Source organism: Cavia porcellus, unplaced genomic scaffold (genome assembly GCF_034190915.1).
Source record: "Cavia porcellus strain 051 isolate PalLab524CR breed Dunkin Hartley unplaced genomic scaffold, mCavPor4.1 scaffold_17, whole genome shotgun sequence".
Taxonomy (NCBI): domain Eukaryota; kingdom Metazoa; phylum Chordata; class Mammalia; order Rodentia; family Caviidae; genus Cavia; species Cavia porcellus.
In genome coordinates this window covers 18,595,493-18,615,281 of record NW_026947500.1, presented here as the reverse complement: position 1 = coordinate 18,615,281, position 19,789 = coordinate 18,595,493, and the positions used below count along the sequence as shown (strand labels likewise).

At 40.0% G+C, this 19,789-nt stretch overlaps 1 long non-coding RNA gene across 2 annotated transcripts in view; it reads right to left on the bottom strand.

Annotated features, from left to right (window-relative positions):
* Positions 1 to 19,789, bottom strand: part of LOC111756294 (uncharacterized) — a 49,348-nt gene extending 29,559 nt beyond the window's left edge. Inside the window, exon 1 of one of the 2 annotated variants that reach the window (XR_010040047.1) lies at positions 1 to 19,789. This exon is cut by the window's left edge and continues 11,313 nt beyond it. This is a non-coding gene — a long non-coding RNA (uncharacterized LOC111756294). The other variant, XR_010040046.1, reaches the window with a different exon arrangement.

The following is a 19,789-nucleotide window of genomic DNA, read 5'->3' as shown; positions in this document are numbered from 1 at the left end:
GCCATCTTTTTCATCCATTTTGTGGTTGATGGGCATTTTGGTTGTTTCCAAGATTTAGCTACTACAAATTGTGCTGCTGTGAACATGGATGCACATATACCACTGACATGATCTCTTCAGTTTTTCTGGGAAAATACCCCAGAGGAGAAGAGCTGGATTGAGTAGAACCTCCAATCCTAGTTTTTTGAGAATTCTCCACACGGATTCCCACAGTGGTCGCACCTGTCTGCACTCCCACCAACAGTGGAGCAGTGTTCCTCCCCCACCCCCGCAACCATGCCAACATTTGTTGTCAGCTGATTTCTTGATGACCTTGTTTGTTTTTTGAGACAGAGCAGCACCATATGGCTGAACAGTCTTCCAGCTTGCTGTGCTCCTTACCCAGCCTTCGGATTACAGGCTTGTGGTGCCACACCCAACTTTTGTCCATTTTTGATTCACATATTTTGTAGCTGTTGTTGGTTTGTGTATCACATTTAGGGTTGCTGTATCTTACATCATTATGCAATGTCACTAGTAATTTTCTTCCTCAAATTTACTTTAATATTAAAATAAAAACTTACTTTATTTGATTAATGTTCATGGCCTATTTTTCTATCATTGTACGTTCATCCTTCTTGTATCATTATATTTGAAATGGGTTTCTTTTTTTTGTCTTTTTTTTTTTCATTTTCGGGAATCGAACTCATGACCACCTGCTTGCAAGGCAGGTGCTTATGCCGCTGAGCTAAACCCCCAGCCCCTGAAATGGGTTTCTTATAACTGCCATATAGTTTGGTCTGTCAAGCTATATATCTTTTTTTTTTTTGTCTTTTTCGTTTTTATCAGTACCAGGGATTGAACTCACGACTGCCTGCTTGCAAGGCAGGCACTTATGCCGCTGAGCTAAATCTCCAGCCCCAAGCTACACATCTTTAATTAGTGTGCTTAAGTCATTTATATGCAATATAATTATTGACGTTAGGACTTAAGTTTTCCATTCAATTTTTTGTTTTTGTTTCCTTTTTGTTCTAGGTCTTGTTTTTGTTTATCTTCCCTATGTGATTATTTGGTCATTTTGTGATACTTTTATGTATCTGTAATGTTTCTGTGTCTCCTTGCATACCTTCTTTAGCGGCTGGTCTAAGTATTAGACTGTTACGTGACTTAGTCGTGTAATGGTGCCGTTTTGCTAGTTCAGGTGAAGTGTAACGCTTTATTTCCCTTTGTTCTCCCCCACTTATAGTGTAATTGTCTTAAGTATTTCTTTTATATTCTCTGTGCGTATATCATCATTTATATTCTCTCATTTCACCATCATACCTAATTTAGAAAACTTAATATGAGACAGAATATGTATTTTTACCCCATTTTCTTCCTTCACCATTTTTTTTTTCTTTTTTTGGTCTTTTTTGAGACAGGGTCTTGCTATGCAGTTCAGACTGAACTTGAGCTCCCTTTGTAGCTCTGTCTGACTCTGAGCTCAAAACTGAGGCTCTTCCTCAGTCTCCCGAGTGCTGGGATTATAGGCATTTGCCACCCCACCTGAGTTCTTTTTTTTGAGTTTTTTTTTTTTTTTTTTTTTTTTTTTTTTTGTCTTTTTCCTTTTTATCGGTACCGGGGATTGAACTCACGACTGCCTGCTTTCAAGGCAGGCGCCTATGCCACTGAGCTAAATCCCCAGCCCCGAGTTCACTTTTAATACTTCATGATTTCAAATCTTTTATTACTTCAGGTGTACTTAGAGAAATTCCTTCACTCATTCTTTCAGGGTAGCTCTGATGACAAGTCTTCTTAGTTTTTCTGCATCTGAGGAAATCTTGATTCCTACATCATTTCTTAAGTACCCTGAGCCTGAGTTCTTTTGCTTTTGCTCTTGAGAAATAGTTTGCCACTTCCTCCCGCCCTCCATGGTTTCTAATGAGAAAGGCACTGTCCTTTTACGATTTCTTCCTTTGGTAACATTTCATTTCTCTCCCACTTTCAAGATTTATCAAGTTTTCAGAAGTTTGACTACCCCACGTTTTGGTGTAGATTCCATTGCATTTATCCTGTTTGGGCTTATTCAGCTTCTTTGATCTGCAGGCTTACATCGAGTCTTGCCAAGTCTGGGATATTTTCAGCTGTGATTTCTTCACACACTTTTTCAGTGCTTAAATCTCCATTTGGTGCTTCATATCTCATTTCTTTGCTGAAACGATGTTTTTTATGTATGTTTACTGAAGCATTTTCATGATTTCAACTTAAAATTCATGTTAAATATGCCACCTCTATCATTTTGGTGTTGGCATCTCTTTATCCTTTTTTTTTTTTTCATCCAGGTTGAGATTTTCTTTGGTCTCTGTATGATGAATGATATTTGAGACATACATTTAATGTATTGTACAACACTGGATTATTATTACTTTTTTTTTTTTGCAGAACTAAGATTGAACACCAGACCTTGCACTCACCTACATTCTCAGCCTTTTTTTTGTTTTAAAAGCAAAACAATAAAAAAAGGTCAGAAATGATACAGAATTTCAAAAAAGAAAAAAGGTAGGGAATTAACACCAGTTAATATATTGCATATTATCATAGAACTAGTTGTTCAGCTCACAAATTTAGATACAAAAGTTATCAAAGACAGAACAAACTGTTCTTTTTGATAGATTAGTAGTATAGTTATCTATCTAGCAGACATATACATACATACATTTATATATGTTTACCAACAAACATATACTCTTTTCCTTTCTTCCTTTTTTTCCTTGTCTCATCCCAGTAATTCTGTCCTTTTGAGCATTTTCTTTCCCTTTCATTATTACAATATCTATTGTACATTTTGGACAATACTGATTTTTCAGATTTTTATTTTTTTGTACTAGAGATATTTATCATATAAATATGATACTTATAAATGTGAATTTGATTTATGTTACTTATGAGTATGGTCTTAAGTTGCCTCCACTTACGTACAAAATCCTCAAGATTATCATTTTTTACAACTGAGTAATATTCCATTGTATAAAAATGCCATGTCTTTTTTATCCATTCTGTGATTGATGGGCATTTTGGTTGTTTCCCAGAAACAACCAAATTGTGCTGCAATAAACATAGGTGTACATATCATTGTAGCATGACATTTTCAGTTTTGGGGGGAAATATCCAGAAGGGGAATAGCCGAATTAAATGGGACTTTCAACCCTAGTTTTTTGAGGAATCTCCACACTGATTTCCACAGTGGTTGCACAAGCCTACACTCCCACTAGCAGTGGAAAGGGTTCCTTTTTCCCTACACCAACATTTGATATCAGTTGGTTTGTTGATGGCAATCATTCTTTCTGGACTGAGATGGAATTTCAACATTGTTTTAATTTGCATTTCTTGAATGACCAGTGATTGTGAACATTTCTTCATGTATTTATTTGCCTTTTGTATTTTTTCATCTGAGAAGTGTATGTTCATTTCAGATGCCCATTTTTGGATTAGGTCTTTGATTTGGGGGGACCTGATGTTTTTCAGTTCTTTATATGTTTTGGATATAAGCCCTTTGTCTGACGGACAGCTGCCTAAGATTTTTTCCTATTCTGTGGGTTTTCTCTTCACTCTGTTGGCAACTTCTTTTGAACTACAAAATCTTTTTAATAAGAAATCCCAGTTGTTGATTCTTTGAAGTGTTTCCCATGCAGTTTGCTTTTATTCAAGAACTCTTTGCCTACTCGTATGTCTTCAACATTTCTATCTACCTTGTCTTCCAGTAGATTTAGTGTTTCTGTCTTAATATTTAGATCACTGATCCATTTTGACTTTAGTTTATTGCATGATGATAAACATGGGTCTAGTTTCAGTCTTTGGCATGTGGAAAGTCAATTTTGCCAGCACCATTTATTAAAGAGACTATCTTTCTTGTGAATATGTTTAGCTCCTTTGTCAAAGATAAGGTGGCTCAGTGTCTGTAGTTGTGTCTGCATCTTTTCATTTGTTCCAGTGGTCCTCAGGTCTGTTTTTTTTTTTTTTTTTCATTGCCAGTACCATCTTGATTTTATCCCTGTAGCTTTGTAGTATAATTTCAAGTCAGGGATTATGATGCCTCCTGCCTTGCCTATTTATTTTGTATCCAGCTATACTGATGAATCTGCTTATTAACTCTAGATAGAGTTAAAAACTTTTGATAGAGTTTTTGGATATTCTATGTAGAGTACCATGTCATCTGCAAATAGTGATAATTTAAATTCTTCTTTTCCTATCCTTATTCCTTTTATGTCTTTTTCTTGACTCATTGCTCTGGCTAATGATTCCAGAACTATATTGAATAAGAGTGGGGATAGTGGACATTCTTGTGTTGTTCCACATTTTAGGTTAAAAACTCAGTTTTTGTCCATTTAGTATGGCTTTGGCTGTTGCTTTGTCATAGATGGCTTTTATTGATAGAGACTATCTATTCCAAGTTTCTGTAAAGTTTTTATCATGAATGAGTACTGGACTCTGTAAGAGTCTCCATCTGTTGAGATAATCATGTGATTTTTGTGTTTGGCTTTGTTGATGTAGTGTATTACATTTATTCATTTACTGTGTTAAACCATCCTTGCATTCCTGGGATAAATCTCACTTAGTCATGATGTATAATCTTTTTGATGATTTGTTGTATTCTCTTTGCCAGTATTTTACTGAGAATTTTTGCATCAATGTTCATTAGGGATATTAGTCTATAGTTCTCCTTTTTGGTTGGGTCTTTCTCTGGTTTTGGTATCAGAGTAATACTTATCTCCAGGAATGTGTTAGTAAGAATGCTTCCCTTTTAACTTCATTGAAAAGTCTGAAGAGTATTGGCATTAAATTTCTCTAAATTTCTTGTAGACTTCAGCTGTACATCCATCAGGACCTGAGCTTTTCTTTGTTGGTAAGTTTTTAATCACATTTTTAATTTCAGTGGCTGATACTGTGTTATTCAAAAGTGTCACATCTTCTTGATTCAGCTTTGGTAATTCATATGTTTCTAGAAATCTGTCCATTTCCTCTGTTTTCCACCATATGTGAGTAAAGATTTTCAAGGTAGGTATTCAGGATCTTCTGAATTTCCATGGGATCTGTAATTTCACCCTTTTCATTCCTTGTTGCATGAATTTGAGTTTTTTCTTTCTTTTCTTGATAAGGTTGGCTAGAAGTTTATCAATTTTGCTTATTCTCTTAAAGAACTAGTTCTTTGATTGTTTGTATTATTTTCTTAGTCTCAATTGCATTAATTTCTGCTCTGATTTTTTTTTTTTTGTCTTTTTCCTTTTTATTGGTACTGGGGATCGAACTCACAACTGCCTGCTTGCAAGGCAGGCGCTTATGCCGCTGAGTTAAATCCCCAGCCCCTCTGCTCTGATCTTTATAATTTCCTCTCTTCTATGAGCTGTGGGTTTGACTTGCTCTTTTTTTTTTAGAAGTTTGAGGTGCAGCATTAGGTTATTTGTGCTCATTCAGTTTTTCTGATGTGAGAATTCATTGCTATATATTTCCCTCTTAGGACTGCTTTCATTGCATCCCACAAGTTTCAGTATGTTCTATCTGAATTTTCATTGAATTGTAGGTATTGCTTAATTTCTTTAATTTCACCTGTAACCCATTGGTTGTTCATGAGGTTGTCATGTAATTTTCATGTGTTTATGCAGATTGTTTTTTTTTTTTTTGCCAGTAATTTCCAGTTTCAGTGCACTATGGTCAGATAATATTGCATGAGATAATTTCAACTCCTTTGCCTTTACTTAAGAATGTTCTATGGGGGGGCTGGGGATTTAGCTCAGAGGCATAAGCGCCTGCCTTGCAAGCAGGCAGTCGTGAATTCGATCCCTGGTACTGATAAAAACGAAAAAGCTCCCCCCCCCCCGAAAAAGAATGTTCTATGGGCTAATACATGGTCCATTTTAGAGAATGTGCCACGCACAGTAGAGAAGAATGTGTATTTGGATATGCTTGAGTGAAACACTCTGTAAATGTCTACTAAGTCCATTTGTTCACAGGTTTGACTCAGTTCTGTTATTTCTTTGCTAACTTTTTAATCTAGTTGATCTATCTCTTTGTGACAATGGGATATTTCAATTCTGTTATTGCATATTTGTTTTTTTATTTAGTATTTAGTGTTTTATTTAGTAGCTTTTATTAGTATATTTCTTATATACTGTTTTCTATCCTTTGACTTTTAGTCTATGAGTTTCCTTTTGAGTCACATGTGTTTCCTGTGTACAGCATATTGTTGGATCCTGTTTTTTGGTCCATTGTGCCAATCTGTTTCTTTTAACTGGTGACTTGAGGCCATTTATATTGATGGTTATAATTGATATGTAGTAACTCAACTTTGTCACCTTGTTTTCCCATTGTTGGTTTCCTGCTTTTTCCCCTTGTATAATTGCTTGCCCTATCTGGAGGTTTCTTTCTGTTGTTGTTCTGGAAATTGTAGTTATTTTTATCTCTAGTATGTCAGTACTCTTTCTAGAGTTGGTTTGGTGGACATTAATTTCTTCAGTTGTTCTTTGTCATGGAAATATCTTATGTCTTCATTAATTTTCAAAGAAATTTTTGCAGGGTATATCAATCTGGGTAGAAAGTTGTTTTCTTTCAGGACTTGAAACACTTCACTCCAAGCTCATCTTGACTTGAGAGTCTGTGCTCAGAAGTCTGCTGTGATTCTAATAGGTCTTTCACTTTCCTTGATAGGTGAGTTGTGTCTTTAACAGATTTTAATATTGTTTTTATGCTGAATTTTGGGGATCTTAATAATTTTATGCCTGGGTGTAGATTTATTTTGATTATGACTGTCTGGTTGGTTGCTATTCTTCCTGGTGTAAAAAAAAAAAAAGAATGTAAGCAACCTCAGTATTGTTCTTTCATTTCTCAAATGACCAGTCACGTTGAATATTTTTTACATGTATTTTCGCAGGTGTCTCCATTTCTTCCTCTGAAAAATGTCTACTCATTTCTGTTGACCATTTTTTTTTTTTTGGATCTTTAAAAAATTTTTTTGGATGGTCTTTTATATTTGAGAGGTGGAGCCTACTTTTTTTGAGTTCTTTATATGTTTTAGATATTAATCTTTGGAGATGTTGCCGGCAAATTTTTTTCTTCTTCTATAGATGGTTTTTATTCTGTTGTTTTCTTCAAGGTACAGGAACTTTTTAATTTGATATAGTCTCATTTGTTGACTCTTGCAATGTTATTTGTTGACTATTGCAACGCACAAGAAATAACAGCAATGTTATTTCTTGTGCAACTGACTTTCTGTTTGGGAAGCCCCTATCTTCCAGGAGGTTAAGTGCTTCTGTTTCAATATTTAATCTTTGATATATTTTAATTTTAGTACATGGTGACACATTTGGGTCTCAGTTGTCTGTATGTAAATAGCAAGCTTTCACAGCACAATTTGCTGGTGAGGCTACCCTTCAGTGTAGGCTTTTGGTCCCTTTTTCAAAGAGCAAATAGCTGAATGTGCCCAGAGGTGTTTCTGCATCCTTTATTCTGTTCTACTAACCTACATGTTGTCATTTGTTTACAATGCCATGCTGTTTTTAATCACCATAGCTTTGTAATATAACTTCAAGTCAGGTATAATGATGCCTTCTACTTTGCTCTTATTGGCCAGGATTGGTTTTACTATTCTGGGTCTCTGTTTGTCCCATATGAATTTTAGGACTGTTCTCTAGTTCTGTGAGCAATGCAGTTGGTATTTTGATTGGGATTGTAGTAAATCTTTATATCAGTTTTGGAAGTAGGGCCTTTTCTACAATATTGGCTTTGCCTATCTAAGAACAGAGGATATCTTTTCTAATTTCGATTTCCTTTCTCAGAGTTGTATAGTTTCTGTTTTAGAGGTCTTCACTTCCTTAGATTAATTGGTAACTTTTCTTGATGCTACTAGAATGGCATTTTCTGTTTTCTTTGTGAGTTCATTATTGATATATAGGAGTACTATAGGTTTTTGGAATTTGATTTTCTATCCAGTTACATTGCTGAATTTGATTAAAATTTTAGAAATCTTTAGGTGGAGTTTTTGGAGTCTTCTGGCCAGAGGTTCATGTTATCTGAAAATAAAATTTGATTTCTTCCTTTCCTATATTTATCTCTTTCATCTCTTTCTCTTGCCTGACTGCTCTGGTTAATGTTTCATGTTTTTTTACTGAAGGTGAGTGATGATAGTTGACATTCTTATCTTGTTCCTGGTTTTAAAAGTATCACTTTTAGTTTTTCCCCATATAATATGATCTTGGCTGTTTGTCATAAATTGCTTTTTATCAGATTAAAGTGTGATTTTTCTAAATTCTCTTCAGGATTTTTAAAAATCAGGCGTGTATTTTTTTTCAAAAGTGTTTTTCAGCATGTATTGATATGATCATGTGATTTTTTTCTTTGTATTTATGTGATGTATTAATTTATTGATTCCATGTGTTTAACCTTGAGATGTATTACCTTTTTGATAATTTGCTGCATTCTGTTTGCCAAGATCTTACATAGAATTTTTGTGTCTATATTAAGGAGACTGGCCTCTGGTTTTGTCAGTCAGGTCTCTTGTTTTATGATCAGAGTGACACTAGCTTCCAGGAATGAAAAGTTTAGCAATATTAGTGTTATAACTTCCTTGAAGATATTGTAGAATTCAGCAGTGAATCTATCAGGGCCTGGAGTTTTGTTAGTTGGTAAGATTTTTATCATTGCTTCAGTTCCATTGCTTGTTACTGGCTTGTTCAGAAATTTTACATCTAAGACTACACTTTCAGGAATAATTTTTATGGTTGGTTACTAGAAGAATTTCTCTGATCATGTGAAGTACCAGAATTTTTACATCTTCTTGGTTCAGTTTTGGTAATTCATATATCTAGTCATCTATCCTTTTCTTCAAAAAAAAATTTTTTTTTGTCTTTTTCATTTTTATCGGTACTGGGATTGAACTCACGACCGCCTGCTTGCAAGGCAGGTGCTTATGCACCTGAGCTAAACCCCCAGCCCCCCTTTCTTAAAAATTTTAAATGTGTTGAAATACAACAAATTTGCATGAAGTCTTCATAGTAGCTACTAAAGATTTCCTGGATTTTGGTGGTCTGCTGTGACATCACCTTTTTCATTCCTAATTTCATTGATTCTTGGCTTTTTCTCTGATATGTTCTCACTACATAAGCCAGACTGGCCTTGAGCTCTATGAACCCCAGGCTGGCTTTGAATGAAAGACAATCCTCCTGGGTCAGCCTCCCATGTGATGGAATTGCAGATGTGCACCATCACATGTGGTTCTGCCCTTTTTCTTGAAAGATCTTTCTACTGGACAAATAATTCTTGGTTGACGGGCTGCTCCATTTCTCTCAATTTGTATTGTATCTGATGGGAAATCTGCAGGAACTTCTATTATTGTCTTTCTCCATGTAATGTGCCTTTGGGGGAGAAGGGTCTGATTTTATAATTCCCTTTTCACTGATTTTAAGAAATTTGCTTATGTTGTGCCTTGATGTAGTTTTCTTCATTCTTACATTTGTTTTTAGGTCCCTGGATCCATGGATTTATAATTTTCATGAAATTAGAGCATCATATTTTCAGACTATGCAATTTGGGATGCACATGTGTTTATGTGAGATTCTACATAGTAATGTCCCCCCTGCCTTTTTGTGGTCTCCCTTTCTACTGCAATGTATCTGTTTTCCAATGCCCAATTCATTCATCTCATCCAGGGTATTTTTTAATTTCAGGTACTGCAAATTCCATCTTTTAGTCTCTTAAAAATATCTTCCAGCTTCCCACTTAATATGTTCAGCTCTTCCTCTAAGTTCTTGAACATGTGGACTATAGTCATAAAAACTGCAGTCAGGGTTCTTGTCTAATTTATCATCTATTTCACCTCTAGGTGTGTTTCCTTTGCTTTGCTTTTTGTGGTAAGCAGAATAAGCACACATCAACATAGAGATATACTATAGAGGAAAAGGAGTTTTACAGATGTCACTGAAGAATTCTGACAGAGGCATCTCCTACAATCAAGAATCTTTATAAGACAGAGAAAAAGAGTTACAGAGTTAAGAGTGGTATGGGGCTTTGGGCAAACAAATATGGAATCTGAAAGGAAGAGAAAACATATTCTCCTGACAAAAATGGAAATATATCCCCAACTGGGTTAGACTTCTGGTCTTTAGAGAACATTTGTGTTAGTTTATGCCATTTATGAGTTTGTGGTATCAGTTACAAAGACAACAGGAAACGAGTTATGTTTTCCAGGTTTTTTTTATGCCTGGTAATTTTTGATTGGATGACAGAAATTGTTTACCTTGAGTGCATATTGTGTATTTCTACCATTATCAGGTGTGATAGAAAAGTGAGTGTTTAAAAACACAAAAATATCACTACAGTAAGACACTTGCTGTTCATCTTACTCAGGATGCCCCCCTTCACTGTCTGAGCAGTTTTGGAAGTCTTCTTTCATGTACTTTCGTGGCTGCCTTAAATATCCTGCATTAGTTAAAAACATTTATGGCAATTTCAGCCAAAAACATTACAGTATACCCCAACCACCTTACTCAGTAACTCTGGCGCAGAGTAACGTGTGGCTTTTCTACAAAGACAAAATGCCCACGAAAGGTCAATGTCCTGAATCAAGTCACCGAGGCAGCCACAGCAGTGCAACTAAAGACATTCTGGAAAGAGGCTTCCAGAACTGCTTCGAAAAGTGGTGAGCATGATGGTAAGTGGGTTCAATTAGGAGAATTCTGGGGAGGATTAATGGTAGTATCTTACTGTAACACATTTTGACAAAATTTTGATTGCACCTCATATTTTTAAAAAGGATCAGTTTTTGTTAGGTAGGCCTAAATATGTGCCTTGTCTGGGGCTAAACTTTATCTCCTTGTGAGGGATGGATCTTCTAGTAGTAAGGTGACTTTTGAAAGTGTGGATTTCCTTTCTTTTGGCACCGGGGATCGAACTCATGACCACGTGCTTGCAAGGCAGGCGCTTATGCCACTGAGATAAATCCCCAGCCCCAATAGTAATTGATGTTCCTCTTTTTTTTTGGTACTGGGGATCGAACTCACAACCTCACGCTTGCCAGGCAGATGCTTATGCTGCTGAGCTAAACACCCATTTCCAACCTGTTGGGAACAGGCGTTACTTTTGGCCTTGGTTTGGTGTGAGCTCTGGCTACTACACCTTCTTTTTCTTCCCAGTGTCTCTTTCCCCCCAAGGAAAAACGCTTCCCCAAACCGGTAGATTCCTCACATGCATGCATGCACTAATTAACGTCTTCCGTTGAACACTGAAGGAAAACCTTCAGGTCACTGGAGGCCTCTTGTGTACACTGTTCCTATTTCCAGGACCCTGTTCTCTGAATTCTGGCTACCTTGCCCAAACCTCAGCTTGAGACTTTCAGCTTCTGCCTCTATTCCCATCCATCTCATTCTGCCTGGAAACACTCACCAACCAGTGAGTTCGGGCGACTGAGGCCTCATTCCCTTTCCCAATTTCTGAAGAATTCTCATCCTTTAATGCCTGATGTTCAGTGTTTCACACACCTTCTGTTTTTCAGTTGCTTCATTGGGAAGGTGATCCATTTCCTGTTACATCTTGGCTGGAAGTGCAACAGGGAAGCTCCAATTTAAAATTAAAAAAAAAATTTCTTAATTTCATGTAATCTCCTAGAATATATTTCCTAGTTTTTCTAGAAGCACTAACACCTTTCCTAGTAATGTACATTTTATGTACACATACACTTTTTTTTTTTATTATGCTATGGGCAATGAGAAATTCGACTTCCAGGAAGATGGCAGGAGTGGGGAGCCTCCGAAAAAGCCTCTTGCTGAACTGACATCCTGACACTGAAATATAGCACTATGAACAAGAGGGATGTGGGTCCCTGAGACCCATGAAGGACCTGAAGTGGGAATTGAAGCCCACAGGGAGAGCAGAAAGACTTCAACCAAGGAGATGGCAGGCAGCAGTGTCTCCCTGAACTCTGCTTGGGAGAAACAGGTTGAACCTGTGGATGTAAGGCGACTACTGATAACCTGATGCCTCCATAGAGAAATGCACTGTGGAATGGGGCAGTGGCTGGTGAGTTCAGATGTCCCCCAGGAGAGGGTCATTTCATCTCAGACAGGAGCCAACTGAATGCAGAGCAGCGTTGGGCCAGCTCTATCTAGTGACTTGCAGGGACAGGGTCAGGCAGCCCAAGTGAGGTGGGTAGGAAGCACATGAATTGCTTCGGGCTCAACAAATGCAGTTCCAGCCTCACAGCCACAAACCAGCCTGAACTTCAGGGGAAGTCGCTGGGATTACCCACTACCCTGATGAAAAGCTACCTCTGGCTTGCTGGGATTAATCAACTCAGACTGTCTGCCAGCGACAGCAGAGACATTTTAGAGTGCACCTTTTTTTTTTAAATACTGAGTCTCTGGATATAAGGTAAACATGCAAGTTGTAACAATGGTGACTTACACAGGAAAAGTAATGGATGTTTAGTAAGTATTAAACATCAACCCTATTTGGCAAAGGATATTTAGCCTTGAGGTCAGATCACAGAAGTGTCCAAGTTCTCATACCACCAAGGAAATACATGAATGATGAAGAGAGAGTAATAATAGATTCTTGGTGTAGCTAAGTGAAATCAGTGGGATTAACTAAATGGGGTGGTGCAGGCAAATAGATTAAAACAGGCTGGTTTTCTAGACATTTGGTTTAGCAATGAATGTTTAGAAAAATTGATTGAAGAGAAGGCAGTCTGAAGGTTTCCATTATCTCCTAAGGAACCAGGCATGTAAGAACTGTACTGTTCAAATATGCTTTTTTTGGATATCCAGCATTCCTTTTCATTTTCTATAAGTACCTGGGTTTTCCTCAGAAAATTTTGGTGAGATCATCGGTCCAGGTGTCTGCTTCCCATACAAAGTTCAAGGTGCTTTACTGTCTTCAGCACCAGACTGAAGACATTTACATAAGTTTAGTCCATTCTACTTTTTGGTTTGTTCAATGATTTTGAATCCTGAGCAAATGATTATAGTAAGGCTGGACCCAACTCATGTCATCAGTAACCCAGCTACACTGTACCATGCCTGCCATTACTAATTCCCACCATTTCTGATCCTGATTCTCCAACTTAAAACAACAGTTTTGAGTTTTTAATCTTTGTAACAAGTGACTTTTTGTTCATGTTTGAGATAGCTGTTTCTATTGCCAGCAACCTAAGAGCTGAAAATGGACACAATGTAACATGGAACCTTGCCTCTTGAGGTAGGGTTTTATGTGGCCTTTTTAACTAAAGTAGCTGTTTGACCACAGGTTCAAAGGGGACCACTTGTGAAAGATGGCTGATACAGTGGTCACTCAGGTTTAGGCTGCAGTCACAGACCACACAGATCTCAGGAAATTCACTGTACATTGTGGTGACCAGGCAACAGCTTGAGAATGGTGTCTGGAATGAGCAGGTATATTTTTGTTTTAAATCTTTATTAATACACGTTTGCAGTTTACATTCATCATAGGGAGCTGGTACCTGTAAACAATGCATCTCCTTTCATCTCCTTTCCACTCCCTCCCCTCTCATCATCCTCCTTCTCTTGGTTCTCTTTCCATTTGCAAAAGATCTGAGCAAGGTCTTCTTAAGATTACTGGACAGTCACCCAGTAATGCAGAGCCTGGGTGGTAAGAACTCTGCATTGACAGAAATATTTTAGGCTGTGAAACTGAAAATGAAGGGGCGGGGGGCTTTATTTTGATTTCCACATTTGTAGAAGTGGTTTGCCAAATGGAGATTTTTGAAGGGCAATTCATAAAGTATAAGACACTACATAAATGAGGTTACACTAGAGTCTAATTTACTGAACAAATTATATTAACAGACCACCATGGAGTTAGGCTGGTGTAACTGTCATTTCTTTAGTAGTGAAGCTCTCTATTACTTGCATGTGATGATCTACTTTACATTAAGTGACATTAAAATTTAGTTTCTCAGTCATTCTAGCCACATGTCAAGCACTCAGTGCCCATATATGGCTAGTGGCTGTACTAGTAAAAGTCACTCCTGTCGTAAGGGAAAATTCTATTGGACAATGTTGCTCAAGAGCAACAGATGTCAGAATGAGATTCGGTGCGCCATGTTTTTAGTGGACGGATGCTGAGGTTTTTAAACCAGTGCTTCCTAGTTTAACTGAAGGTATCTTTTCCACGCCGGACTCACCACGCCTGGCGCTGGGCTGAAACCTCACTCCTGACTGCCCTCATGTGACAGACTGATACCTAGGGAGGCCCCTGCTCCGCCTAGGTCAGTTCTCTCTGTACCACGTGCTGCACATGCAGAGGGTTAAGTGGATGCAGTGGTGAGTCTTTACTGTTTTTCAGCATCAACTCTTTCCCAGAGCTAGGCCTGCCCCGGCCAGGGCACAAATCTATCCTGAGGCTACTTGCAGTTGAGGCAGGATTTCTCCTTGCTTGTTGGAGGCACCTACACTTATTTCTGGCTCAGCAGGCATCCTCACCTCTTCCTCTGGCAGCAGTCACAGCTCCTGAGCAGGGGTCCCCACCATTCCCATGACAACTGTGTCCTCTCATTCGACTTAAAAGTCAGGTCCATGTGCTGTAGACTGGTGCTGCTCAGAGCCCGGTATGAGAAAACTGCTTCTTCAGGAAGCATTTTTATGGTTTGCACAAATGTAACAGACTACAAAACAGTAATTAGTCACTAACGAGTAAAATCTTTTTTTTTGTTGTTTGTGTTTTAAAGACAGGGTCTTGCTATGCAGTTTGTGCTGGCCTTAAACTCATTATGTAGTGCAGGTTGGCCTTAAAATTGCAGTGATCCTCCTGTCTCAGCCCCAAATACGAGGATTACAAGTATTTGTCACCACATCCAGTTTAAATGAGATTTTAAAATAGCTTTTTTCTTAATAGGCATTTCTAGTATTAAACAAAAAAACCTTAATTAAAAAATTAAACTTCCATTCACTAAAACAATTCTGGTCAGAGATGGTGGCGCATGCCTGTAATCCCCGCACTTGGGAAGCCGAAGCAGGAAAATCATTGAGACCAGCCTAGGCTACAAAGTGAGCTCAAGGCCAGCCTGAACTGCATAGCGAGACCCTTTCTCAACAAAAACACAAAACTGATCCTGAAGATTCCAACAAATATTTAAAAGATAACTATGAAGTTTCTTTCTCCAAAAAGAGACTGTTCTTGAGCGCTGCCTTTCAGAGCAGTCCCTTCAGTGTCTGTCCATGTATCTCATTGCCACTCCTCCTGCCCACACGCTTGGGACGCCCCTTGGAGAGTTGCCTAGGGAACACATAGCCCTCCTTTCAAAGTCTTCCATGACAACGATTTTCCTCTCTTGAGCATAGCTATTTTTGAATCTGCCCAGAGCCATCTGGACACACATTTAGGGAACACAGTGGGTACCAAACAAAAATAACAACAACTAGGTAGTGCTATCTTAGATTGAAAATTAAAAATGGAAACTCAGAGAACCTAAGTGCCAGGAGCAGGGTCGACTGCTTTCACTTCTATGGCCTTGCCCTCCTTGCCTTTGTGAGGCTGAGTCCCTCAGCTGACAGACAATGGAGAGTTTCAGAGTTCGCTAACATGATGCCAGTCAATTAACTGGCAGATGGAACCTACACATGGATTTGGTGTGGCTCCAAAGTGCCTGTAGAGGGCTGGAGACATAGGTCAGTGGCACAGTGCCTGCCTGGCAAGTGTGAGGTCCTGAGTTCGAGTCCCAGTACCCCACCCCCCAAAGTCCCTGCACAATGAGATGAAGTCATCACCTACACCTTGGAGGGCAGGATGGCCTGGGATGAAAGCCCGCACTGCCTACTAGTTAGGTGGTGATATTAATTTCCTTCTTATTTTTATGAAGTGCTCATGTGCTTATCAGATGACACTGTCACCTATTTGTCTGCCCCAGGCCCAGGGTTGGTTCTTGAAAAGGGGAACTTTCTTTACCTCCTTATTCCTCGCAACTAATCGACACCCACATACACACTAGGGACTCCATGAAGGGGCACTGTTCTGTGGCTGACTGTACCCTCAGGCACATCACCCTCTTCATCTCCACATTCAGGTCTGTGAGGCGAGCAGGTGTTTAAAGGCCCTTATAGATTTAGAGTCAAACCTGTAAGTGCTCCTGCTGGCTCCACTGAAGAATTCCCAAGACATGACACTTCCTATTTGTCCCCAGAGGGACCTCTGATGTTAATGTTCTTCCTCCTGCCTTTTGTGCCGTAAGACCCAAGAAACCCCTCGACTACGGCAAGAAGCAGAACCAGAACCAGGAGGTCCGAGTGGTAAACTGTGTGTTCCCGCATGTTGAACAGAACCTACATATTTGGTCCCTTAGTGTATTATCTTGCCACTTCACCTCTTCAGAATTTGACCCTGTTTTCAAATAAGTCCCAGGAAGGATCATTACTGATTTTTTTTTCTTCCCAAGATACTCTGTTATTGACATAAGAACAGCGTCTGGCAATCTGAAAAAAAGAAAAGGTAATTTACATTTCAGTTTTGTGGAATCGGACATGGAAATGTTGTCACAGCCTGAAGTCTACACATATCTTCCTGGTGGTAGAAGACCAAGGACACTTCTTCACTGCAGACAAGAAAGGTTCAGTGTGACCAGTCACTGACCTTCCATTATGGACGAAATTCCACGGCTGCCAACAATTTAGGGTGACAAGTCCTGCTCCTCTGCTTACACTCCAGGAACTCACACTTCCCCTGCACACTCTGGGAACTAGGAGGAAAATGAAACCATGGGTTCTCTCCAGACAGCAAGCCATTCTTTTGAACATCATGACTTTTGGGAAAGAGGCAGAGGCCTGATGGTTCAGAAGCCCTTTAATTCCATCATCTCTGTTCAGGGCAAAGAGCCAGGAACTTTCCCTGTCCATTCTATCCTGGCCCACAGAATGTTACATCAGGGAGGCTGTGGGCTGGGAGTCATGAGAATATGAGGCCTGAATCTCTAGCTCAGCAGAGAGAGAATCAGGGGAGGTTTTGGATACCATCAACTGTGGACTACAAATTCCCACAGTGATAAAGGGGACATGAGAAAAGGGCAACAAACAGCCACCAACCATTGTGGACAGGAAAGCAGGGCACAAGTCCAGTGATCAAGAGAACGCAGTGAACCTTTGCTGAAATAGCAAGTTACTGATGATATAAAAGCAACTGAGGACTCTCTTTTTCACTAGGGCCAGGAATCTGCTTTACGCAAATCTGCTAAAACTTTCCCACTAGCTTGTATCTTTAAACCACTCATGTACTCTTGTTTTCAAAGTGGTAGTTGAGGGACTGGAGATGTAGTTTAGGGAGAAAGCACTTGTCTAACATTGTGCAAGGACCTCGGTTCAATTTCCAGCATCACAAAACCAAACCAAACCAAAATAAAATAAAATAAAAGGAAAAAACCCTCAAGTATTTGAAAGGCAAAATAAATTCAAATAGCAAAGAGGACAGGCCTTTTAATTTCCATAATTACAAAAAAGTTTTCTAATTCCAGAGTACCAAACACCTCTCTCCCTAAAAACAACAATCTTCAAGACTGTAGAAACAAACCCCGCTCTCCTAAGACTGTGGTGGAGTAACCTGACAATAATTCACAGGTTAGATCTAGTGGGAGATGAACACCATAGATTCAAATCCCAGGCACAAATCACTTTGTCTCTTTCAGTCACACAGTACACGCTTCCCACCCAGCAGCTCCTCTAACCCATGCTAGGGATTGTATAGGTAGATAGAGGCCTGTCATCTTCTTCAAAAGACTGAAAATGTGCCCATTATTGCTGGTTGACAGCCACCTGAAGTAGAATATTAAGATATCATTCTACTACAAAATATGAATGCTTGGAAAGAATAATTAAGACAATATTTTCTATTTTGAGCTGTAAATGAATTGATCCAAACAACTTAGTTGAAATGGGAAAACAGGTGAAAGTTAAGAATTTCTGCGATTGGTTTGCCACATACTGATAATTTCTACAAATCACAGGCTGTCTCTCTGTTCACCATTACTTTTTTCCAAGTTTATTTTGTAATTTTTCTGAAGCACCAGGTCACATACTCTCTAGCATGTTTTTCGAGGTTTTTTCCCTCAATGGTGTGCCAGTCTCTTTGTGAAATTTAAGTTTCTTTTATGCTGTCCAAAGATTAAGTGAATGGAAATAAAACTTCCTGATTTTTAGTTTTAATATTATAAACCTCATAGATGCATTTTACTAAATTTTAAGTAGACATTTACAAAATTTAAGTATCACAACTGCTGAATTTTATAGAGTATATAAATCTTTTATCAGCCAACTATTTGCCAGCAATTAGATACCTAAGTAAGCATAACTGAACTTTATGGGTTTTGCTAATGATTTTAAGCTTTCAAAAAATAAAAGAACTAATCCATGGTCTCAGGCATAAATCTACACAATTATACAGTATGTGGAAACAGTGACGACAAAAGTCAACGTTTGCTGAATATTTGTGTATCAATCCAGGAGAAAATTACTATTAATATCATTTTACAAATGTTAAAAACCAAAGTTCAAAAAGGTTAAATTTGTACCCAGGGTAGTGTTCTATGGTCTGCCTCCAGAACCTCAGTCTTCGACATTACAGTAAGCTAAAAATTCATTTTCAAGATTTCAGGTACTGTTATCAAAGCATTTTTAAAAAACTAAAACCAAGGATGTCAAAGGATATACAGTGTAGGGAAACAGCTCAGTGGTAGAGGGCTTGCCTAATGCAAGGGTCTGGGCTCGAGCCCCCAAGCACAGTCAAAAAAAAAAAAAAAAAAGGAAGAAAAAAAGAAAAACAAAAGGAAAGAAAGTAGAAAGGAAAGAAATTATATGGGCTACAATGATAGGAATAAAAATTCAAGTGATTAACCCTACCACTTAATCTTGAATACCTGCCGGGTGACAGAGGAAAATCTGGCTACCTCCAGGGAGTCCTCTGGTTATTTAACGAGGCTTTAAACAGCTAATCGCACCTCTGAATAACAAGGAATTCCTACCTCACCATTAATTTTGTGCATGAGTGCTCTAACTCGCCAGTCAGTTTAAAAACCAAAAGTAACTTCATAGTACGAAGCGCAATTTATTTATAATCACCCCGCTGGTACAAACCAAATCCATACACACTCACGTGTAGGTCACAGAGCGCTGTGTTCGTCACGGACAGGATTCGCAGCCTCCGCCTCGCCTGCCCCGGCTGCGCTGCGCGCAAGGCGCCCGCCGTCCACAGGGGCCTCCGGGAGGCGCCGGCCGAGCGCGCGGCCAAGACTCCGTCCGCGCCGGCGCGTCTCGCGCACGTCGGGGCCGCGGATCCCGCCGTTCCCCGGGCAGCGCCGGCCGGGTGTCCACCCGTGGCGCTCGTCCCGGGAGCCGCCGTGCCTGCGGCTGCCGCCATCTTGCCGCCCTCGGCGGCGCGGCGCTCCCGGGCCGGGCCCGGTGGGGCCGGCGGAGGAGGAGGAGGAGCGGGAGCGGCGGGGCTCGCGGGCCCGCGCTGGGCCGGCGTTGGAGCTGGGGCCGGGGCCGCGAGCGGGTAGGGCGAGCCCGGCCCTCGTCCCCTCCTCTCGCTGCCGCTGCCACCGCCCCGCCAGGCCCGTCGCGGCCCGGCACCGCCCCTTCCGCCCCGCCGGCGTCCGCGCGGGCGGGCCCTACGTCAGCGCCGCCCCGCCCGGCCCAGCCTCGGCCTCGGCTCGCAGCGCGGCGGCGGCGCAGGTCCCTCCCCAGACATGGCCCTGGGAGGCGGCAGCGCGTGGCGGCCGCGGCGGCCCTGAGCGCGCCCCCGGCCCGCGCCCGCCCGCCCTGCAGGCCGCCTCCGCCCGCGGCCGCGCCAC